Source organism: Sylvia atricapilla, chromosome 5, assembly GCF_009819655.1.
Source record: "Sylvia atricapilla isolate bSylAtr1 chromosome 5, bSylAtr1.pri, whole genome shotgun sequence".
Taxonomy (NCBI): domain Eukaryota; kingdom Metazoa; phylum Chordata; class Aves; order Passeriformes; family Sylviidae; genus Sylvia; species Sylvia atricapilla.
In genome coordinates, this window is record NC_089144.1 from 31,200,608 (window position 1) to 31,225,951 (window position 25,344).

The following is a 25,344-nucleotide window of genomic DNA, read 5'->3' on the forward strand; positions in this document are numbered from 1 at the left end:
AAGTTTTTATATCCAATTTCATCCTAATTTCAACATTTTTAACCCTGTAATTGTGGGCCTGCCTGGACAAGTTTGACCATGGGCATCAGTACCCAAGCTTTCTTCGCTTGCATGCCCAAGAGTCACTGCTTAGTGTCTGTTCTTCCCTCCAACAGGCTTAGTGGGCCACTCATGGGTCCTCGGTCTTCCAAAACCTGCTGCCAGGGCAGACACTGTGGCTGTGAGGGTGCTGGGCACAGGCTGCTTTGACATCACTTGCACAAGGCAGGACTGATATTGCTACCTAAATTAATGCAACTGTGTCCTTCAGTAGCTGCCCTGGCAGTCACCATGTTTGCCCCTAAAAATCCCCCTGAACTCAGATATATAACTCAAGTACTACTTAGCTTGTGCAATGTCACAAAAATGACTCCACACTGCTCACTTTGTTTCAGGAAGAACAGTGTTTGTTGTCTCTACCAGTGAACTACTTACTGCTCCTTAGGAGTACAGTGCCAGAATCTGCCCAGACACTGTAGAGACCTGGCTGCTTTACAAACATGTGACAAAGTATTCCCATCTGAATCTGGAAGACTTGCCCTGGAAATGGACAATACATAAATAATAACAAAACATCCTAAAGAATGAAGGAATGCTAAAATGTTACATTACTGGCATTTTTAGGTCTGTGTCTTCTGATTTAATGGTTATGGCTTAAAACATAGAAAAGTTCCTAAAACGTGTCATATAAAAACAAATAAATTCATAAAAAAGGAGACAAAAAAAAATCTGATTTCTATTAATTTGTGCTTCATACAGCAGTCCTCTGTGGATGGATTCTTTGATGTAATAGATACTGTCATTCATGCTGCTGGTTTTTTGAGGGGTCATATGCTCTTTTCCAGATTACTTTTTGAAAATTTTGTTCATTGTAGCTGATTCTAGCTAAGGGATTCAAATGTTATTAATGGAAAATAAACAGACAAAAATAAACTGCAGAAGTTCGAGTCTTTCCTTCCTTTACTAGCAGTTCAGGAAAATAGAATACTCCCAACTACAGCCCAAGTTCTCCTGTCCATACACAGGCAGTCTCAGTTCATAACATGCCTGTAATGGCCCTGTTCATAAAGCTCTAACAAAGTGCTTACAATCAAGTTTTTTTGTTTGGTTGTTTTTTTTTTAAATATGATATTAACATTTCCTTTTGTATATTTCGCAACACAATGTCAACAATTATAATTACTCTAGTCTTCTCACAGCATTTAAGTATTTAAGTATGTGCAACCTTTAGACAAGAATAGGTTCTATGGTAAAGGCTTTAATTATGCAATCATATGATCAAGTTTATCTCTTTCCTTACAGGATTTTAAGCTTAAGGACAGGATTTCTGAATGATTTAGTGGTCACTTTCATAAATATGTTCATCATACCTACAAAACACTTCTCATAACCTTTTGTTCTTAACGAGACAAAAAGGCGCTAAATGCTGAGGCGACCAAGATTTTCATCAGCAACTTCGGCTGACTGGCCAAATTTCAGTTCCCGTTTCAGAAGAAGAAGGTCCTGCGTTGAGCACAAAACGAATTCGGTTAATTTACTTTTTATTTTTCCCCTGACACGAGGAAACTGATAGACCGTTTTTTACACTTTCGGTGGACCACAGAGCGCAAACTGCCTTAAATGTGAAATACTTGGCACCCTCGGTGCTGAAGAGGAGGAGATCGGGGTGGGACGGTGAGGTGGGCGCTGCCAGAAGCGAGCACCCTGTCCCCGGCCGCAGCTCCGCGCTCAGGGGCTCCGGGCGGGCAGGTGGGCGGGGAGGCGGCGGGCGGGGAGCGCTCACGCCTGGCCCCAGGGGCGAGGGCCCCGGCGCTTTACGCCCGCCCCAGTCCGGTACATCCCGTCCTGTCCCAGCTCCCCCGCCGCCGCTGGCTCCATCCCCTTCTCCCCGGGCCGGGCGCCGCGCCCCCGCAGCCCCGCGGAGCCGGGTTGGGCAGCCCGGGAGGCGTCTCCTCTGCAGCCCCCGCCCCCCCGCGCCGGTGCCGAAGCGCCTCAGCCGCTCCCCGGCAGCACCCCCGGGACAGCAGCGCCCGGGCCTCCCTCCCTGCTGCCCGGCCCGGGCTCTCCCGCCGCCACTCCGCTGCAGAGGACACCTCATGGAAAATAAATAAATTAATTCCCCCACTCAGCCCCGCGGCCGGGAGAGGAGCCGGCCGCGGCCGCGGGATTAGATCCAGTCCGAGCTAGAGACCAGGTAATGTAACCTACCCGCCAGGAGGGAGGAGGAGGACGAGCAGCGAGGCCGCTGAGGTTGTCCCCACCGGGGAGGGCTCCGGGGGACGGAGAAGCGGCTGCCGCAGCCGGGGCGCTCCGGCGTGGCCCCGGCGGGCTGAGTGCGAGCGGCTGCCCCCGCGCTGTGCGCGCCTCACTGTCAGTCACACACACACACGAGCCGCCGCCCACGCTGGGATGGATGGATGGATGGATGGATGGATGGATGGATGGATGGATGGATGGATGGATGGATGAACGGACAGACAGACAGACGCTGCGTGTGACGCAGCTGTCGCCCCCCGGTGCCAAAGCTGCCACCGCAGGGAGACGCCGCACGCCCCGCCGAGCCCCGCTGCCACGCGGGCTGCCGGCTCTGACAGCGGGGCAGGGAGGGAGGCGGGCGGCGGGGCCGGGCGGAGGCTGCGGCTCTGGGGGGAGCGAGGCGCGATCCCGCCCCCGCGCAGCAGCGCGCATCCCCGCGGGGCGGCCGGGCGGACACCGCGCCCGCAGGCAGCGCCCGCCCGGGCCGACCGCGGGCCGCGGCCCCCGCCCCGCGGAGCTCCGCCGGGAAATGTGGGCGGAGAGCGGCGGAGCGCGAACCGTGCCGCCGCGCTTGCCGTCATCAGACGCGGGCCTGCAAGAAGCTCTGTGGTCGAGGTGACCTTGGAGAAGGTGGATCTGGATGGAGCCACTGTTGCTCCATGCCAGCTGCAGTAACGTGCTCTGAGCTGCTCCGAGTCGTACAACTCTTGCATTATTATCTCGAAACGCCGCTGGCATTGGTTAATGGTTGTGTACCGATGCCCTGGTCTAAGTAGTACGAAAGCCACGAAAACAGTCCTCCATTATTCTCTTTACTTGACCTCTGCTAGCACACAGTCCTTGAAGGGAATGGTCTGCAGAATCTCCCTTGCAAGGGGCAGTCATTCTGGGTTCATCGCTGTTGAAGTGGCCCCTAAAAGGCAGTAAGCCTTAGAACAACTTGTCCTTTCGCATTTCAGAAACCAAAGTGTCCCCTGGTACTCCTGGGAAAGCACATTACCTTTCAGTCCTGCAGGGTGACAGAACTGACACAAGTTCTCCACTGCTTTTCCAGTAAGGTCGATAGGAAAACAAAACAAAGCAGAAAAACATTTCCAGGTGCCTGGATTTTCCAGTGCCAGCCTGAGCTTTCAGTAAAGGAGTCTTACTGAAATTGTTGGAAGCTGTTTTGGGAAAAAGAGAAACAAAAGAAACCTGGTGCCTCATGAAGGTGCCCATTCTTGCTTTCTTGGTCTCCATAATAATTGCTCGTGTTTCCGTAGTGGCTCCCATCTGTGGCTCTCAAGTTACTGATCAAATAGTAATGAAAAGGTGTTTGCAGCTTCCATTGCAGGAATGGGGCCATAAACTTAATCACACACCAACTGAGCCAACAGCTCAAGAGCTTTAGCTATGCCTAGATGAATCATGGCAGAAAATTTAGTCATAGAGGCAGAGGGGTGTACACTTATATTTAAAAGAAGGAGGAAACTGACAAATAATTCAATAAAAGTGATATATAATTTTATGTACAAGTATTAAATATGGGAATAATGCCTAATTGATTCCCTTTTTATTTTTAAATCGGCTCTCTCCTCTCTCCTTGTATTATTGTCTGCTAACTTTGAATGGTGTCCTTGAGCCTGATCACTGAACTCCTCCTACGTGATGGAATAAATTTAGGGAAGAGATTATACTACATATGTTTCTATTATTTGTGCAATTCATTACAGAACTGTAACTCCATATATCTCTAAGGGCCTGGCTAGCTTAGTTTGCAGCATAGTGTTTACAACGTAAGTGGCTTCAAAGCAAAAGAGTTGATCATTTTGAATAGGCAGAGAGGTGGCTGGAGATTATGGTTTTTATTTTATTGCAGCTTTAAATAATTTTGGTAGCGAAGAAAACCTTTTATTTATATGATGGAGATGTAGAATAGCCTAAATATGAACTGTGGTCTTCACGGAAGGCCTCTATGGGTGGTGGAAAACCAGATTAACACATTTTATAGATAGGAAAACTCTTTGGATTGTGTAGTGATACACTGATCTGAACAGGTATTTTACATGTATATAGGGGGAGACTTTGAGATATTACAAAAGGAAATAAAAAAAATGCCAAAAAAACCCCTATAGTGTACTTGAATATTGTAGCTCTGCAGCTGCAGTAAGGAGTGAAGGAATTCTTTTTCAGCAATTTTCATTGTAAATAAATGCATTGTTAATAGTAGGTTTAAGAAGTTTCCTTCCAGCTCTTTAACCTAATTTCATCTGTCATTTCTCTGTAGTGTATGTTGTATTTAAGCTCACCCAGCTCCTGCTATGGCAGAATTCTAGAATCGAAGTTTTGTCAGGGCAGATCTTTGGGCAGCCTAAATTCGTGGACAGGCAAGTTAAGGGAGAAAAAGAAACATTTCTTGAATCACGAGCTGGTGTTTTTTAAAAGTGTTTTTTTCCCATTACTCTTCTTTCTTGGATGTGGTTCTCTACATCATACTTCTATTTCTTGATTTTTTTTTCTGGCACTCACTGCTTTTATTTTTTTTTTTTTTTTATTTTAGAAAAAAAGTCCTGTCTGGTATTCTTTGTTTCTTAAGGAAATTATCTTTTGCTCTTTTTTGCATTGAGGAAGTGGCTTTATTTCCAGTAAATATGGTTATTATTGAGCCCATTTTATTCCAAGTCAAGAGTCTATGACTTACCTGAATTTATTTCCCATTGCAGAATCACATGATGCTTTTGAAGAGTTGCATTTTTCTTGAGGAGAAGTTTGCTTTAGCAAGTATGATGTCGGAATATAATTCTCAATTAAATTGTATCCCTTAACACCGTTTGCCAGAATTTAAGCTGTCAATTTCCTTGTGTGAGAATGAGGAAGAAGGTTCTTGGGCCATGCAAATAATCTGTATTGTTAAATGAATTTCGTATTTCAAGGTTGGTATAATTGCAAAAATGTAGTTATCTTTTGAGTTTTATTAAAATGGTAAGGTCATAGCTATAAATCAGTGTTAGAGAATGTTTCTGTGTCTGTTTGTGTAATATATATATGGCATAATGTTTGCACAGCACCAAGGAGGAGGTTAGATAGGAAAATATGATGTCATTGACTAACTGTTTTATGTGTCAAATGAATACGAGGAACTGGCTGAGTCCTACATCTCAGTCCAGACCTGCATTCCTTGACTTGCATGTATTTGTGATCTGTTGGGCCAAGTTCTCTAATTTTATTGTGAATCTTGGAACATTTGAGGAAAAGTTTTCAGTATTCAAACAAATGTAATTTGGCCACAGGTGTAAGGAGACAATATTCCATGACTTAAGGAGTAGAAGATGTTGGAAAAACAGACTGCAGTGCTCTATTTGGCTTTACAATCTCTCAATTTTTTTCATATTCCTTGGTCTTATGGTCAAGCAATCAAAATCTTTTTAAACTCTTACTGAAGAGCAAGGGGTTATCTAACTAGGTCACAGTGGCTGATGAACTAGAAAGAGTCACAGTCTTTATTGCTCTGTTTTTATCTTTGCAGTCTTAGGATTTTTAATTCATAGTATTTTTGGGGGAAGATGGGGGTGGTGGTAAGGAGGCAGACTCATCATCATTAGCTCCTTTTGTAGATCTCAGTTTTAGTTTATGTGTTGTCTTTAAGTAGTTCCTTTATTTGTACATTCTCAAGGTCAAGCTTCCGGTTCTATGCTTTTTTTTTTTTTTTTTTTTTTTGAGACACAGTGCTTTTCTGTCTTACAACACTTATATGAAGAGCTTGATGTAAATGAAGATGTTTCCATGAAGAGTTGATAAAAATGATAAGCATTTCCAAAAGGATATGAACATGACTAGGCCACTTTAAAAGGTTCCCAAAAGTGAAGGAAGAAAATAATGGAAACGAATTGAGCCTTATCACAATATACTATTTTCCTTTGTAGTTGTAAGACTTAAGATCTTAAGAAATGGAATTAATGTTAATTCATAAAGTCAGGAAGCACTAGAGAACAAACTTAAGCCACTTTTTTTTATTTTTATTTTTAATTTAGTGCTGATGCATTTTCTTTCAACTTCATGTCATGATTATTATATGTAAGCTATTGAATGTATTTCAGTACCACCCAACAAGAAAGCAGTTTTTTGAATAATAGTGTAAATCATATAAAATTTGCTACAAACTTCAGACTGTAGGAAACTTGTACTTTTAAGTCACCTATCCACAAACCACAGGATGGCCAAATATTGTAGAAGTTGAAATATTTGAGAACAAGTGGATTTGACATTATTTTCATATGGTTACTATGAAAGATAAAGAGAGTATCAAACTCCTCAAAACCCAGTTGAAGGATAAAGCTCTGCAGACTGCAGTTGCCCAAACATGCAAGACTGGTTAAAAAGTGTTTGTTTTCTTTCAGTGTGAATATTTGTATCCTACAAAATATCAGTATCCAGTTGTTTTGACAGCACAGTTATTTCACTTTTATCTTTGTTTAAGGTTTTCCAGTGGAAAACTCATGTGTAGGTGAAGATCAAGGTTCAGAAAGCATGTTCCACAAAAGGTGACTCAGAACAACTGTGTTTCGTAGCTTTTCTTATTTATATGTTTTAAAAGTTCTGGTGCTTCAGGGTAGCTCATCTTCCCATACCTGCAAGCAGAGACTCCTCCTGCAGCTTCAGGCATGACCATTGTGTAGTGCCTTTTCATCATGTGGCTTCAGGGTTAGCAAACTGTTGGCAACACTCCTGAATTTGGCACCTAGGGATAGCACATACAACAGAGGGTTGTAATGGTGTTCAAAATGTGCTTGGAATCAAAGAACTTCAGTGTTTCTGTCACTGCAGTGGTGGTAAGGACAGTGCAATGAGGTACATTGCCTCTTCCATACGGTCTACTGTTTTAATCAAAATTAGTAAAATCAGTCACAAAGCAGCAGTACACCATCCCAAAATATAGATACTTTTTTTTCCCCATAGAAATAGGTTAATTAAGGTTTTAACATTCGTACTTGCCATTCAGCACTTCAACATACTTGGAGTCTAGGGTACAAGAAAAAAGAGACAAAAAACGATGAAATCTCAATTTGTCTGTTGTGTGAGTTTTAACCTTGTAATGTCACCTTCGGAGCTTTACTTTTCAGTTTGTGTGTTCTGAAATCAAGAAATGTTGAAGACAAGTATTTATCTTGAAGTACTAAAAAATGTGAAGAAGGAAACCAAAAAGAACATTTTTGTGCTGACAAAAATGGCAAAAGCATTATATGCAAAATGCGTATTTGATTTTTTTTGCCATAGCTAGTTCCTACTGCAACGAATTTAATGAGTATTTCAGACAGAGAAATGTGCATATGCTCACTTCCAGCTTATGCTTTTGTTATTAATTGTATTGAAGTAGCGTTTTAAACCATTAGAAATTAGGTTGTGTGCGGTATTCTTTTCAAATCTCTGGGATAACAATATAAATACTTGGTGGTGAAGATGAGAAGTTTTGAAGTGATACGAGACTGTGTTCAAACCACCAGCTTTAACAATTTGACTTCTGAGAGACGTAGCTGCTTTTCTTTGCTGACCTTATTGAGAGATGGAAATTGGAACCTAAAAATATGGGATATTTCAGCAGTTACCTGTGCTATTGAATTAAAATGCCATAGGAGTTGTCATTACTAGACTGAGCTCCTACAGTTTGCATTTTTGATATGGCCTTCAGGGCAGGTTCACAAAAGAAGCCAAGAAAAGAACAAGTTAATGATGCACATAAGCTCCGCTTGTAAATTTAAGTGTCTGATTTCTTAACAATAGGAATTTTATGTGCTAAATTCCTTGATAATTCAGCCTTTGCTGAGTATACATTCTACTGAACAGAACTTTTCTAGAATTTAATTGCTTTTGTGTGCTCTGCTGCGGATGGATTTGGATCTGAATCTGGATAGTGGACCTTGTGTTCTCAGCAGTGCCTCTGATGGTAGAAATGAAAGTTGTTGAGATATATACTGCAAACTAGAGCTGAAGATGGTTTCAAAACCAGAGTGTGCCGAGGATTCAAGCAGGCTGAGCAAGGAGGTTGCATCTGGGAGCAGGTGGAGAGAGCTGAATAGATTGTGGAAGAACATCACTGCTGAAAGCTGAAGGTGGCAATGGGCCTATCATCCTATTACCAGCCCCTTTTTAGAATGTACATCTTTATAACAATTTGCGCATAGTGCTAAACTAAAGGCTTCCTTTCTGCCCTGCGGAATTTGTAAGATCTCTACTTGTTTTATCACACAGGGACCCTAACTCCTTATCTTCCATTAGGCAGCCTCTTTTCCTTCTCACCAACACTACAAAAGGCAAATCAGGGGACTCAATAGCACATGATTAGAAACCACAACAACATAGGAATAAAAAAAGCTTTTGTATTTTTTGACCTCTGGGTTGTATATATCAAAAAAATAGGTGGAAAAGAATATGCCATAATAGCCTGTATTTACAGAGCATAAAGTATGCTTTATAGTTGTTAAGAATAGGAAGAAAGAGAATCAGTTTTCTCTTTCTTGTGCAGATACAATTATGTTAGCTAGAGTCATAAGGTAGGGTTTTTTCTCATGTTTTTCTTATGTAGTTATTCAAAAAGAGGTGTTTTGTTGTAGTTATGCTGGAAATAGGGGTGCATTATTTCAATTTAGTTTATTTCCTCATTCATACATAACACTAGAACATTATGAATGCCTTGCATGGCCTGTGGTCTGTTTCAGTTTTAGCTCTATGAAAATAATGAAAGTGGTTTTAAGCTACTGAATAAAAGGGCCAAGCTCACATGAGGTAGAGAAATCCAGGAAAGGCATTTTTAAGTGACACCTAAAAGCACCATGGTGGTTTCTCTGAGGCGATTAATATGTCAGTGTTGCTTGATTGGCATTTCCTCTCTTTCTGTGGCTGCAGGTCCACGCTTGAGCTCCCCTCCTATGGTGTAGTTCTACTGGCTTATAAGGAATTACTCATGGTTCACACCCAGTAGTGGCTGGGGAGACTCACTGCTTCTTAAGACTCCGTTATTTGGTCTTTTTGGTCACTTGCTTTGACTTGCCTGATGAGGTTAAATGGAAATTATTTCTCACAATGATTACCGAAACGATGTCTCTATTTCCAAATAGGTGCTTTAATGTGTCCGTCTTCTCTGCCATTGCCGTCTTTATTTTGGCGAGAACTTTGTCCTTCTCCCCATTTATTAGAATGCAAACCAAGATACAGTAGCAAGTTAGTATTCTACTCTGCTCATCCTACTAGGATACCAGGTTTTCCACACTAAAACTTGAAACTGCCAGCAGCAGTTGTCACTTGTAGGACACCTTTCATAAGCACAGATGATGCTTCTCCATAGTTACCAGTACTGATGTTTTACCATGCTATTTTTATATTTAGAGTTACAAATATTTACACTCTTAATCATTATGGTTTTTAATTCTGCCTTTCAAGTGCCATTATTTGGGCACAGAAAAAATCTAGCTTCGGAAGAATGACACATTAGAAAGTGAAAACAGAGTAGATGGGATAACACATCAACCTGAGGAAATAGTGTTTTGAGGAGTTTCACAGAGGCAGATATCTTCAACCTAGCAGAAGTGGAATGACATGTCATATTTTTAGTCAGAGCAGGTTTTAGTTGTCTTCTGATTTTTTAGGTTTTTTTTTTTTTTTTTTTTTTTTTTTTAAAGGAATAGAGAGTATTGGCCATTACTTTTATGATTTTTTACTCTAATTGTAGACTATAGGAATGTTTTTGTTGTTGATTAATAGTATTATAATAGGATACAAAAGCCTGTTCTTTCCACAATTAAAATAGATTCTTCTTTTGAGTGTAATAGCATAGACAGGTGTTAATGAAACAAGGTGTTATTGCTTAATTGGGTAATGAGCTTGCTGTTCTGGATACACATCAGCATTGAAATATTGTGTATGTAATATGGTGACTTAAATTGTATTGTTCTCAATGAAGATGTATTTTAGCTATGAGGCCATGATTTTTTTTTCTTGTATGTATCTCCTGAAAAGTTAGAAAAGCTGTAGTAGTTGTCACATCCAAGCTTATTTTGGAATTATTAGATTTAAATTGATAGTTGAATTGCACTGAATTATATGTTTTATTAAGTATCCAGGATATGTTTTTAACTTTAATAAGGTAGTTACAAATTTCTTCCTTTTTTATTTGTGCCCCATTTACCAGTTTTATCCCACATGTATAAATATAATAATCTTTTAATGCAAGACTATACTCTTGTGATACCTAAATTAGCTGCCTAAATTAGGCTCACTAATTTCTGTGTTATTGGACCCTGGGTAAGTAGGTTGTTCTCTCTTAATAACTGAAGTTTAAATCCTACTTTTAAATCAATCCTCTCTACTAACGAACACGTACTGGATGAAAACAGAAGTTATAGCTGTATGTTGAACGCCCTGTTTTATAAGTACTTTGAACAGCAGTTATAGCTGTTTTATATGCAGAGAATCTTGCATTCTGGTGTAGTCTGAAGGAAGCATTTACTTCTCAATATGGGAGCTGAATACACATAAGTGAGTAGCTAGTTTTCCAATAGTAATAATTGTATATATATATATATATATACAGAAATGCACAAGGTGATGTGAGAACAGGAAGAAATATACAACATGGTGTATACTAGGAGGTGAAGTGGGGAAATGAAGAAAGCCCTGGAAGGGCACAATTTTATTGTTTTGATGTTTTAGGAAGTTCTAGTGTTGCAGCATGGTATTTACAGCCTGTAATAAACAGCCATGAATAACATATACACATGTGTATGTATTTTTCCACTTTATCCTTTTGACCTCTTTGGCACAGTTCTGTGACCAGGTGCATAGAAGGAGTAGTGGTACTGATGGGTGGTGTTGGCAGTATAGGATTGTGAGAAGATGCTGAATTTGAACCAGCTACAAAAGCAACAGAATCAAATGCTTGGAGGAGACATTTCAGTGCCAGTACTTTGACTTGGCATGTGAACTGCCAGAACTGAATGGATGAATCTTTAGTCAGCATTTAATAGTAAATTTAGGTCCTCATTTTAGAATGAATGACTTCAGTAATCAAGGAAGTTTTTAGTCATCCAAGCAAAGCAGAGCAGGTTCTGTTTTCCTGTGCCAAGAGGCTAAGGCTGTTTGCTTCATAGCTGTTCATGCTGCTCCAAAGGGGAGTTTGAACTGTTTGGTCAATCCCTGCTGCGTTCATTAACTTGGTGTGTTTGTTTCTGTTACCCCATTGAGAAGGGAATGGTTTGTGTTTGAGTTCCTAAAAGTTTGGACCTGATTTATTTAACCGAACCCCACTGAGCACAGGACCTTTTATATTTGGTTGAACTCATGCTCCCAGGCACATTTTATTCTGCTTCTGTGATTTTGACAGAGGGAATCCCTATTTGTTTCTTCATCTGGTAGGACTGCTTATCTGGGCCCTGCTGAGGATAGAAATGGGCTGTCTACTTTCTGCTGCAAACAGGACCCATGAGAGACTCTTGTCCTAAAGGGAGAAAAGCATATCCAAGGTGGTTTCTAATTAATTTTTTTATCTTTCAGAGAACTGATAATACCCAGAAGGTGTTGCAGTGATTCCTTAAGCAGTAGTAGGAAGGCTGGTGACAGCAGTGAAAAGACACAAGGTCTTGAAGGTAGAGGAAGAAGGAAGGAATGATACATGATATAAACTATCAGGCTTCTGGGTTTCAGTTCTTGGGCAATCCAGACATGCTCTGCTCTGCTTATGAGGAAAGCCATGACAGCATGAGCTACCTAAAAAGCCCACTGTGCCTCAACGTGAAGGCTGTCAAAGCACTGCCTTTAATTTCAAGCCTAAAATGCAGCAGCATAAGTAGAATAGATGGAGCAGTTTTACAGTGGACATTGGGCTGGCCTTTGGGAGGTGGTTTGTGTTAATGCTGAGGTTACCATCTCTAAAATAACCTGCTGCTGTAGAGCAACAGTGAAACTGCACAGTGATCTGCATCTTTCACCTGTGGGAGTTAAAAATGTTATATTTGTCTCAAATAGACCTACTCAGGGTGGCTTGGAAGAAACTGACTAGTCCAGAGCGCACAAAGGAAAAGTGAGCTGTAAGGGAATGGTGCTCTGTTGTTGTGGTGTTCAGGCCTGCTGAGAATTGCATAAAATGTTTCTGTCTTATCAGGACCCTCAGTTGGCAAGATTTGTGTGGATTTTTACCTGTTAGAAAAAAAACAACACAATAAAACAAACCCAAACCTGCTTTAGTTTTGTAGATGCTACAGTCAAGAGCTGAATCTGCAAGGGTGAAAACTTCTGCCAGCATAGCTGCCCTTCAAGGCAAAATAGAAATACATTAAGTTACGCTCTTTAATCAGATTGGGTTGGATCTCCTACTTGTCTTTAAACAAAATTACTTTGTGAATTGCTGAGTATTTTTATCACTATGCTTGTCTTTTTAAGTAATATATACCCAAGTACAACTGTCATTTTCCAACCTATAGCATATGCCTACACTTACTGCTTACTTGTTTTAAATGCCTCTCTTAATCATGGTCCAAATCCAGATGAAAATATGAATGAACCTTCAACAAAGATAGTACATATTTCGCAACTTATACATCTGTACATAAATCATAAACTTTAAAGCTGGAGAACATCTTGTGTTTTCTTACAGTTGAGAAACAACTATTTTTTGCTTAATGTTATAATTGTGCAATGACAAAGATTACTAAGATAAAAGTAAGAGGTACAGGCTTTCAAAATATGTATACCAGTAAAAATTAAGATGCTAGTAATGGCAATAGTACTATTGCATTCAAGATCATTATCCTTTTCACTTGTATTTTGCAATGTCCTCACAGCATCCTCTCCCCTCTAAAAAACGTCCTTTAGTTTCTAATGCTCAGTCTCAAGTGCACGCTCAGTTCTACTGATTTAGGCTCACATACATTATCTGATCTGACCAGAAAAATATTTTATACTCTAAAAAATGCACTTGCCCACAAATAATTTGTAAAACACACACACACACACACAAAAAAATAGAATTCTTATGGGCATCTAAAGTAATCTGAGCAAAAGAGGAAAATTACCATCATATATTAATGACTTGGACATATTTGGTTTTCATGACCTTCTTCAGTGTTTTAAAAAAGTAAAAATGTCAGTGGCTAAGTTTATACTCCTTTATTTAAGGCAGAATGATATTCAAATAATCACAGCTAAACTCTGCCCTGACAGAGTAGCCTTAATTGCATTCTTTATTTCATGCATGATTATCTATGCATTCATACAAAGACATTTAAATACAAGATAGTGAGGACAGCTGAAGGGAAATTGTGGAACCAGGGGAAACCTGAAGTACCAGTTTTGTGATGAAGAAGCTGTAAGTCATTTATGTAGTAGTTTTATCTTACCTTGGACTTTGTATGCTGGCATGTTTTTGAGTTAGTAGAGCTGTTAGAGCAAGGAGGAGTGAGACATCTGGATTAGGGAGAGGAGAAGTGGAGGGAGGGCAGTGGGCAATCTGTGGAGCAGTCTGAAGCAGTGTCTGCAGGTGGAGAGGGCTTGCAGACTCAGGGGCTGGTGAGAGAGCCTGGTTTTATTACAGTACCATTGCAATTAGTGTTAATGTACTGGTTGGTGAGCAAGCAACCACTCATATTTCTCTTTAACCTCTGTGTTTGTGACTTGTGCACTGGTGGTTTTTAGCCCATCAGTATGTCTGGCTCATTCTAAAGCGTGGTGTACAGGAGGTAAGAGTTACTGCTGTGTTGTCAGGTGAGAAAAATCTGTATTTCATATTGCTCAGCTACAGCAGGTCTTGTCCTGCTGTTCTCCATTCGTGGTTCCTGATGGTATTCTCCACTAACTCCTTAATATCCTTTGAGTCTACCCATTCATAAAGAATGCTTACTCAGAAGCAGACAAGAAGCAACCCAAAAGCTGAGATGTTGGGCAGTGTGATGTGCAACATACTTTTCAGATTTGTATTTCCTTCATACCTGACACACTCAAACTTGTGTACTGGCACACCCTATGGCATGTCTAATGACTCAAGCTCTTGTGTACTTGTGTATCTGCAGTTATCTAAGTCAACAAAAATGCTGCATTATAATTTGTAATACTTTTCAAATAATTCACAGAGAGTAGTTTTTTAAATTAATATTGCCTTCTGGTGGGGTTTTTTTGTTTGTTTGTTTTTGTTTGTTTTTGTTTTGCACAGGGATCTGCTATGGAATTCTTGAGCTTACTCAATTCAAGATTTGGCAGTATCTTGGGCAAACAGTTACTGGATTTTTTTTGTTAAGTTTTGTTAAGCAGTCCCTGATGCATATTTGGTATCTACATTATCAGAGACAGCCTTAGCTATTTTATTGCCTGAATCAAGTCTATTCTGCTGCCTGTATTTCACATTTGGAAGAAACTGCATGTAATACCAGGTACTTTTATGGAACTGTAGAATGCCACATATTTAGATAATATGAGATACAATCTCACAAAATTTCACAAAAATATGAGACACAGAATGTATGCATTATAAAAATTATTGCCTTGTTAGCAATTTTAATTAGTGCAGTCACAAATTGGCTCTATAAATGATGGCTACAATTCTGCAGATCTGGGCAAGTGTCCAGCCTTTACATAAAGTAAGTTGTCCTCTGTGTTGTTCTGTAAGGCGTTGAACATTGTTTCACGTTTTAATTGAGTGCTTTATGCAGAGACTTAATCGAGTAAATTGTCAATTAAAATTGCACATTTGAAATTTGTCACTGTTTTGTTTATTATGGCAGTGATTTTCTTTCTTAAGCTTTTTTGCATGAGACTTGACTTGAAGATTTGCTTTCAAAAAAGATAGTTGTCAGTGGCGTGCAAAACACAAGATAGTTTGTCTGCACCTCCCATAAATTTTCTTCTATGAAGCCATGATAACCACAAAAATGTTTGTGATGCAACAGTCCTGAGTTGCACATTTTACAAACACAGAGACATAATATGGGTGTTGCAGCACATAATTTCAGAGATGCAATACTCAGCTAAACTGGATGTATTTTTCTCAATAGTACAGAAAAGATTGCAGAATTTCAGATTTCAACATCATGCTGTTAAGCTGTGGATCATTTTCAATGAAGATGGAGAGAACATTTTTAGAATCTAGAGCATACATTTTTCTAAAGCATACTGTCTTATTTTGTAAGAGCTAAATAAGCCGACAGGATAACCCTTGTCCTACCTCCCCCCAAACACTTAAGATTTAAAAACACTGAACTAGAAGAAGGAACTGGGTTGTTATTTTCAGTCAACTGCAATACCAAGAAACTGCATTACAACTTTATATATAAGGCTGGATTCAGTAGCATATACATCTATAATTGAACAACTTTTCTAGATGTACTTTAAATAATAGAGAAATATAGGCACTTGTAGGCCACATATCATTTCATTATAGCTTACATGTCTAAAGCAGGTCAGTGAGAGATGTCTCAGAATTTCGTTTCTGCCCACTGATTATGAGTGAAACCTACATATCCAGATCACATGCAGATGTCAACACTCTTAATGTCAAAATGTTGTGATGAGAAAAATATGAAATGAGAAAAAGTCAAATTATGTGTAAGTCAAAGAATATCTTGCAGATCTCTGTCACAAACTTGAATCTTCTCTAAAATGTGTAAATCTAGAGTATATACTAATAGGATAAAAGAAGACTGCCACCTTGCAGGGAGTTATACAAAAAGAAAATGTAAAAATTTCACACCAAAAGAAAATAATTTGTGACCAAACATTAGAACGAGCTGCTATATAGCTTTAGGTATTATTGCCACTGCTAACATAGGGCAGTCTTTCAAGAATACTTGGATTGAGACAGAAGGAAATATTGTGCTGCAGTATTAATGGTAGCACTTGGCTATATGCAGCAAAGATTATTTCTTTTCAAGTGTCTATTACTAAAAAGAAATAGTGAAGCCGATGTTAGTGTGTAGAGTACCTGAGCTGAAGTTCAGATCAGCAGCCAGACTAAACGGTTACGGTGAGTTTACCTCAATTTTAACAGTTTAATCTTATGATCCCAAAAGAAATTCTCCTTTTGGTATCTGGCTCCCTTCCAAGGAGGAATAGTTACATTTAATGTGTACCTATGCGTGATGGGGCAGCAAGGTGCAATAACTGAGTCAGCTCTAGGCACCCTTCTCAGAGGAGCTCTCAAGTAGCTGGATTCATATTATATGTAAAACTCCACTGCCATTACTATTCACAAAATACGCTGCTGGATACAGTCTCAAATGGTGAGTTGAGTAATAGCTCTATTGAAATGTTTTTATATAGACAACAGTCCAAGGCTGTATTAACTTTTGATTTTGTCAAGTTCAAGCTGGGAGCGGGCTGCAGGCCAGCTGTCTGCCACTGGCATGCCCATGCCAATTAGCTCTGTCGCTTAGAAGTACACTTCAGTGTTAGTTGTGACCCTCTACCTCACACTCAGTTCCCTGAATTTAAAAATCTCAGCCACAGGACAGGCACAAATTTTAGTCCTCATTGCCCTCTGAAGTCAATGGACAAAAGGCAGCTGTGGTCCCCCACCGTGGTGCCAAGTTGGTGCTGTGCTTGCTCATGTGGAGTTTGTGGTCAGCATCCCTAGAGGCATTGCAGTGGTACCTGCTCTTAATCCATCTTTCTGAAGCCATTTCTTACGGGTACAGAAATCTTGGGACCAGTGGTGATTTTCTTTTCCCCTGGTGGGGTGGGATGGGCCTGTGGAAGGAAGGGCCTGCCACCGAATGACACAGTGGGGGAGAGCAGCTTTGCTGACACAAGTGAGGAGCTGTACCCGGGACTAAACACGAGTTGTCAAAATGTAACAGAAGGTGTCCGGCAATAACAATGCCCGCCTTCCTACTTCACTCCAATTATAGGAAATGTGGTATTGTTGTCACTGCAGGGTCTTTGTCAGAGTTCAGCAACCCATGTTTACTTCCTTTGTTGCCCTCTTCTTCTGTGCTTGTGTCAGCAAACATATTCCCTTCCTGCTGTTGTTCTCAGTGCTGAGATGAACAACCCTTGCAAGTATCTTCCTCACAGTTTGGCATTAGAAGCTCACATATCACTGCCATGTATTATCTCCAGTATGATTCATTCTTCCTGAAAGGACTGTTTCAGATTAAAATTAAAGTTTTAGACAATACAGAGATCAATTAAATGATAGTGCTTTCTCATGATTAGGATGGTCTTTTTCTTTAAGCAAGTCTCCTATTGGGTTAGCTTCCAGTAATTTTGGAACTTGGTTCACTTTCCATGTGAAATTGCCACATGTCCTAGAAATGCAGATCATCATTAGCATAATTATTTTTAGATAAATAAACAAATTTATTCTGAGAATTGCTTTCTTGCCTATGAACAAGTGGTGGGCAGTGAAAGTAACAGCACTTTGCCCATAAAATCTGTCCCAGAGATGGTCAGAAATTCCCGAACTTCTAAGAACTTTGAGGCTTTAATATCAGTTGCTTAGTGAATATCTAGGACAAGAGAAAGTTTTAATTTATTTTCCAGGCTGAGTCATCACAATGTTTTTCTGTTTCTTTTGGCCAGGCAGTTCCGTCCTTTCGGGTATCTTTTGGGTCAAGGCAAGTATGGTGTGTGAGATTGATAAAAAAACAACAGTTGTGAGGACATACCTTTGCCTGGTTTTCCAGCAAAATAGTTAAGAACATTTTGCATTTAAAAAGAAAAGGCTTTTGATGTGAACTTTGAAAAGCATTTCTCTGAGTTTTTGAGTGAAGCTATGATTTTGTCTTAGGTACAACCCATCTTGTAATATGTTTATTCTGTCATCAGTTCTGCAGATGATTCAATTTTTTTTCCTTATACAAAAACAGTGAGTTTTTTTAAATTTAAGAAATAATGGAAAATGATTTTTGGAGCTATATAGCAAATTCTGCATTATCTCTAGCAAAACACTGGAGCATAAAAGCATTTTAAATATTGTCATGGCTAACATTGCTTATTAATGCAAAGTTTCTAATTACTCTATAAAGCCTTATGCAGTATTTTATACTTTCACTGTTAATTGAGCAGTCTAAAGTTAATTGCACACTTACTGTTAATTGCTGGACAATTTTGCCCAAATGAGAAAAAATTGGACTTTTGCAACATGATAGTTGCATTAAGTGCCTCTAGTTTTCCTTTTAAGCTTTTACTGATGATCTTTAGAGCATTTTTATTACACTTTTTATTCACTGAGCAAAATAATATTAATGTTGATCTTAACTTAGTGTATGTTATAAAAGGCAGTTTCCCAACCAGCCTTACCGTGTATGCTGAACTCCTAGAGCATTACACACAAACTATGTTCAGGTGTCCCCAGACACTAGCACTCATTTTTAAGGCTATATATAGCATCTAAATGGAATTTTGAAACTGAATAGAGGATGTTAAGGAAAAATCCTTCATATCAGACAAAGAAGCTGTGAAAGAAAGCCCAAAGAAGTGATGGAATGTTAATAAACTAAGGATGTCCTTCTGTGGGATTGTGTTCTGAATGTTGAGCTTCACTGCAACCTCTTGTGCCTCAGTAATTTGAGATGCTTGTTGGTTTGGCAATTGATCACACAAAATAAACTGTCCAAACATCATGTGTGATAATCGGCCAATCAGGTCTCCAAAGAGTCTTTAAATGTTCAAACTGAACAAAGGCTCTGTATCTCTCAAGTTCCGATTATTGTCTTGGACAGCAGCTCTCTGCCAGGTAATGTGCTGTTTTTCTTTCCTTTTAGCTTTATTTAGTAGCGGTAGGTAGTTTCAGATTACTGTGGTAATCCATGCAAAACTAATTCACTAATTAAATGCAAGACAAGTCAGTGCAACAGCACACATTGCACAATATTTGCTGTTGGCTTTTTAATGATTATCTAACATAAATTGACGAAACAGTGTGAAGCACTTCAAAGAAGAAATATTCTTATAATCTGTCTAGTCCTGAAAAGTTATAACAAGGATTAACAACTGAATGATGACAATTCCCAGTCTAACCAAACCCTATGGATTTGATGGATATATTTTTTTCATATAGGTTGCCAAAATTTCTGAGCAAATAAAGACTTCAAAGATGAATCTTCTAAAAAGAAACTTAAAAAAAGGGGAGGCATCAGTGTAATTCAGGTCAGATTGAAAGAATTAATGCTATGTGTTTTGAAGTAACACCTCATTTATCAATTACAAGGCAAATCTTTATCATGAAGATCTTATTTTCCTAAGGATTTGGGAGGGAAGCAATAGCATAATCCCCCTACATGAAACCAAGTGTTGGAATGAAGGTTATTCATCCTTGCTGAGCACTTACACGGACAGTTCTGCAACACCAGAGATTTTTATTATAAAGGTTGAGGAGTTGCTTTAAAGCAAACAATGTGGAGGTGTCTTTTACTAACACAAGTAGCTCTATTTCTATCTTTTGCAATGTCAGAACTGTCCTATGCCTCATTTCAGATATAGGTGCTTAAAAGTAATTTTCTTCCTCAGAATAAAGTGCAAAAGTAATTTCCAATTAGTTTCTTTTCATTATAACAATCCCTGTAAAATCTCCAGCCAACCTAAACAGTTTTGCAAATTGTCGACGTGCAGTTTTAGAATGGCTGATTATACATAATTTTGAAGAGAAGTTTGCTGAGTTTATTTCATTGAGATAACCTGGTCATTTCTGGGGCTGTTTTTATCAGCTCTGTTATCAAAGCTTAAAGGTCTAAATCTTTATTTACTGAGCTCAAAACTGAGTTTAAAGCTATCTTTGATTTGACCAGAGAAGGCTGGTGGCTTAGAGGCCAGAGTTTTGGCTGTCATCTTCACAACTCTTCTGACGTCAGAAGCATTGTAGGGACTTATCACACACGAAGGCTGTGGACTTAAGGGGGTCAAATTCTAAAAAAGATAAAAGACAAGATTCCTCAATGGAGTCCTCAAACATTTCCAGTGGATATTCTATACCTTTCTTTATATTTTTCATTTGTATCTGCCTATTAAATGATTCTCAATAAATCTACATTAAATATTATCCATACATTTTAAAAAAAATAATAGGAGAACAAAAAAGAAGTAATGTTTTGTTTTTCACCAGTGCAGAGGCTTCAGTGTATATCCTCAAAGTCCCACTCTCATGTAGAACTGATGTACTGTAGCCCTACAACACTAAAAATGTTGCCTTAACTGTTAGCAAAACCAAGAGATAACAGAAAGGTATTCCTACAGGGTAGTAGTAGAGATGTCACCAAGTCCTTAAGTAAAGGAGTCATGCTTGACCAAATGACTTTTCATGATGCTGTATGCAACTTTAGGGAAGTTTCAATATGAAGAAAATTCCTTTTACTTTAACTTACCTCTTAAAAACCTGGGTGTTTTTTCAGATTTTCACACAAAATTTATTTACCAGTACAAGTTCCTATCCCCTTAAACAGCTATAGAAAGGAAAGAAATTGAGTGGGGGGAATCCAGATCAGCCTGTCTCTTCTGCCCAAAGTCCCAGAGAAAAGGAAGCACCATGCTTGACCCATGTAACTGGGGAAAGCCGGAGAGTGAAAGATGTGTGTGCAGTGTACTTACAGACATTGTAAAAGAATCACTGTCTGATGTTTAAACATTACTTTATGGTGTTTCCACTGAGATATTCCATTAGTATGTGATGATAATGAATCATGGTCATACTTCAACGAGAGCTCTTGCCATGACTGCATACTTTTCTTGTTTTTTTCCTTCCTGTGGACTGCACATAAAAACAAGGGGGAGAAATTATTTGAAGAACATAACCAGAATAGAAGCTGTGAAATTACAGTCCTGCTTAGAAATGGACAAACTTTCAACACCATTTTAATTTGTTTCATCAATATTATGTTATTGAAGCTAGAAGTGCAGCTTTAAATATAATATTCCTTTAAAAATGTCCCTGGGCAGGGCAGTGCATATGCGTTGACAAAAGTGCGTGTGAGGGGATTAATACTTTTGTTTTCTACTTCTGTAGACATAGATTGTCTACAGCAACTAATTTGAGGAGGAATATGTTCAGTTAAAGAAAGAGATTGAAACAAGGAAAATGCTTCTTTACTGGTAAGGATCTCAACATCTAAACAGCATCTCAGTTCAGCTGGAAATGTTTGCCCAGATCTAACTCCTACATGCACAGAGGGTAAGTCCTAAGAGCAGGGAGAAGCTGGTGATTCTCAATACAAAACTGATGGAATCAACTTCTAGGAGATGACAAATGGAAGTGGTCATCACTTCAGATAAAATTGCCATCTGTGATGTTTGGTTCTAAAGATCCTTAAAACTAACCAAACAGTCCACTCTCTCCATCTTCAAATACCCATTTAAATCTTTATTCTTTCTTTATACTGCAGCAAATTAATATTATATGTTTAGTAACAGTAGGTCATACCTAATGCATTGTAGCGATCACAAAAATGTCAGTGTGTGTGATGTCTACTGATATACTGTATGCACCAATTATATGAATTTTAGAAATTATACATGTATGCTTATATTTGTCCATTTTACATTAGACTTTGAACTCTGATACATGATTTGTCATTTACATTAATATTTAAGCTCACAGGTGTAAAACAATAACAATAAGACCTGATGTGTAAAGAAACTACAGAAAGTAATAGGTTAGAACAATTCTAACTCTTGTAATAACAATTTAAAATATTTGACAGTTGAGGACCTTTGGTGCTCTGTAGGTCTCAAATTTAAGAGCAGAGAGACCATAAAAAAGGTTGGCTCTGAGGTTGCAGAAAAAGAAAAAACATTAAACTAGCAGTATTTCATTCAGCATGTTCAACTTCTTTTTCTGAGCAGAACTGTATCATATTAATGTTCTGTTTGTGGTGAGGAAAAATTAGTGGCTTAGACAATGAGGTAAACTCAATTCTAGCTTGCTGCATTTGTTTAAGGTTCATTTGTAAACATTTAGACTGAATATTAATTTTATTTGTGTGAGTACTCACAGTATCCAGGTGGGTTTTTTTGTACAACATATTATGCAAAGACTTTTTCATCAAAACCCTCTTTAAATTGCATCATAGTGAAATATACTTCTGTAGGGTCAAGTAAGAATATGTTCACGTACTAAAATGCTGTAAGTATTCACAAAACTTGCTCTCTTGATTTGAATACTGAAATATTTGTTGATAATGAGGAAGAAACTGTAAAACATTGACTGTTGTTCTTAGGCAGATGTTCTTTGAAGTCAGGTGGCATTTCAGAATGTCAGACTGTATATGTATTTCTGTGAACTGATCTTTCACTTTAAAAGAAGGGAAATGCATAATACAGAAATAGTATTTAATGAGTATTAGATCATATCGATTTTTCTAATTTGTAATTTCTGTGCTTAAGAAGCATTTACTAAAGAGTTGTGTTTATACATCACTGTTAATATGTTATAATTTTTGATTGAAAGCCTTTCGAAAAGAGAAAAGGAAAAAATTATCCTATTGAAAACTTATGTATCTGTATAGAAATGTACAATTATGTGCAAAGATATTCTAATCATCTGTGAAGTGCAAGCTCAAGGTGTCTTGTACCCTGTGAAGTTGTATCACTCTTTGTATGAAGTACCACTGTTGATAATGCAACAAAAGCAAAATTTCTCAACCAGATCCTATTTTGTAATCCCCTTTAACCTGCTTTTCCATTAATTTATAGTAGTGTCTTGTAATTTAACCCCTGGTGTGAATCTAGCTCTACAAATGAATACTGTCTTTGATGGTATGGATGATAGTTGGGTCAGGGTGAGTTTGCGTAGTAGAATGAGCTCCCTACAGTTGTTTCCAGACACCTTGATAATGAGAAGTGGCATGAATGTTTCATTTATTCTTTTCTTTCCACAGAAGGTCAGAATGAACTGGTGTCTTAATTTCTGTTTCCCTGAGTTTTGAAATGAGTTTTACATTTTTGTTTTGAAATAATACTTAATTTGAAATATCAAAAGAACAAAATTAAATTCTTAGTGTCTATACATAGTTAAGAGAATGAATCAAAGACAAATCAATTACCCTGTAAATTGCAATAACAACAGTCTATTTTTATTGCAGCTTAACTATTTTAGAAATCAATTGATGGTCAAAGATAATGTTACTATAGAGCAGAATGAGCTAAAGAAATAATCCTTGTGGTGAGTACAACTGATGATGACCTTTTTGCATCTATCATGTTATTAGAAAATGAAATAATTTTCTTCTTCAAGGGTGAAAAATTTTAAACTGTCAACAGTTATATCAAGTTCTGCTTATAAAACCTTTCATCTTAAACAAACAAACAAAAAGAATTAAAAGAACTGACTAATTAATTCTCAATACAAACAACAGATCTGAACTGTAAATGACTGAACTGTTTAAGGAGTTGATAGGCAATTTAAGAAGTTTTTGAATTCTAGGACTTGACTGTGGCTTAAAGCCAGGCCTCCTTGGGAAGACCAGTGCTGCATTAGAATTAGAATTCCTTCTGGACAGCATGTACTGCAACAGGAAGTCTACCAACATGTGAGATGGAACAGCATATTCCCATCTGTTGCTGGCCAGCTGTCCTGTACATACCCCTCCTTTTCATGAGATCAGCCTGACAGCAGTAGTTATACTCTTGAGCCATCATGCAGCTGACGCTGCAACATTTATCACAAGGAGTAGGTGCACTTCACAGTTACTTTCCTGTCTAAAATTCAGTCTTTGGGCATGTTGGGCTTTCTAACTTTGACCCAGAAAAAATATGTAGTGTTTGTTTGTGTCACTGAATCATTGAGGAGTATTTTCCTAGAGAGAAGAAAAAAGGCCCTGTTAGGACTTGATAATGAGATTGGTTCTTTAGGTTTCTTATGGAGAGTATTGTTGGACTAAATTAGTGCTTTCTTGGTAACCACTCACAATGCTTGGTAATTAACCAACTGTTTTGTATTTCATCAAATATACCATTGACTTGTGTCAAGAGACATCACTGTCTCTAAGGACTTACTCCCACATTTGCAAATAATAATTACTCTCCCTTTTCCAAAATGGTTAATTTTGCATTATAATCAGGAAATGCTCTGGCAGTGGCTGCAAAAGGGCAATTCACAGTAACTTCTGAAATCTAGACCTGTGGGAGCAGGATAAAATACCAAGAAAACATCCCTTTAATGTTTGTTTTGAGAGAAAAGGATGTTGATGTGGCTGTTAGGATTATTTGAAGAGTTGGATTTCTAAGGAAAAGGTAGTGTTTTTTTGTTTGGGTCTCCCCCCCCCATCCCGGTCTCCCTCCACTTAGGATTTAGGTGATGTTCAGAGTTTATTTAGGGAAGAATAATGAAATACAATTCAATCTTTGTAGTTCTGCCTAAAACCATCCATCATTAAAGAATTTGCCTTATCAGTTATTTGAGTAGCTCATCATCCTTGTATTGTGAGAAATAGCACATAGTTGTCACCTATTAGCCTTCTCTGCATTGTGTTTTTACTATGTCACAGACACAGAGCAGCAAGAATATGTGATTGATGTCATTACATTGTCTTTAGATTGAGTGTGAGGAGCCTTTTCATGTAACTCACTTTATTCCAGGTATCTATTTGTGGTGGCTGTATCAAGTGTTAAGTCATTTTTCCACCCTCCCTTATTGCTGTCAGATTCATTAAAGCTGAAACACTTTCCTCAGTTGACAGTAAATGCCAGCTAGGTATTTGTGAAAAAAGATGATGATAGAAATGGATATTACCAAAAAACTGATAGTCATTTGATAATATAGTAGGTTTGGCTGATGTGTTTGCTTTACAGCCTGCACTTCCTTGGGAATGCAGAGATGGAGACATGCTGGTGCAGCCTGGGTACCTGGGTTTGTGCTAGAAGGGAAGCCCCTGGCAGGCTGTGCACTGCAGCCAGCACTTCTAGAACTCAGGAGGTAACTCATGTCTGAGCTGCTGGGTGGCTCTGGCCTGAAGATATATGAATTTGGGAACCAGAAAAAGAAATTTTATCAGAATTGAAAATGGCAGGTTCATATAACTTCAGCCTGAGGTCATTGTAACTTCAGCTGAGTGCCTGATGGTGGTGTGCAACTCAAGTAGTGTGTGCTGTGAAGGAGGTAAAGAA

The 25,344-nt window shown here is 38.7% G+C and overlaps 1 protein-coding gene across 1 annotated transcript in view; it reads left to right on the forward strand.

Moving 5' to 3' along the window:
* The first annotated feature begins 2,035 nt into the window (after positions 1 to 2,035).
* SLC16A7 (solute carrier family 16 member 7) overlaps positions 2,036 to 25,344 on the forward strand; it is a 72,758-nt gene continuing 49,449 nt past the window's right edge. The window contains exon 1 of the mRNA XM_066319084.1: positions 2,036 to 2,233. The gene's annotated coding sequence lies outside the window, so the exon portion shown is untranslated. The remainder of the gene's footprint in view (positions 2,234 to 25,344) is intronic.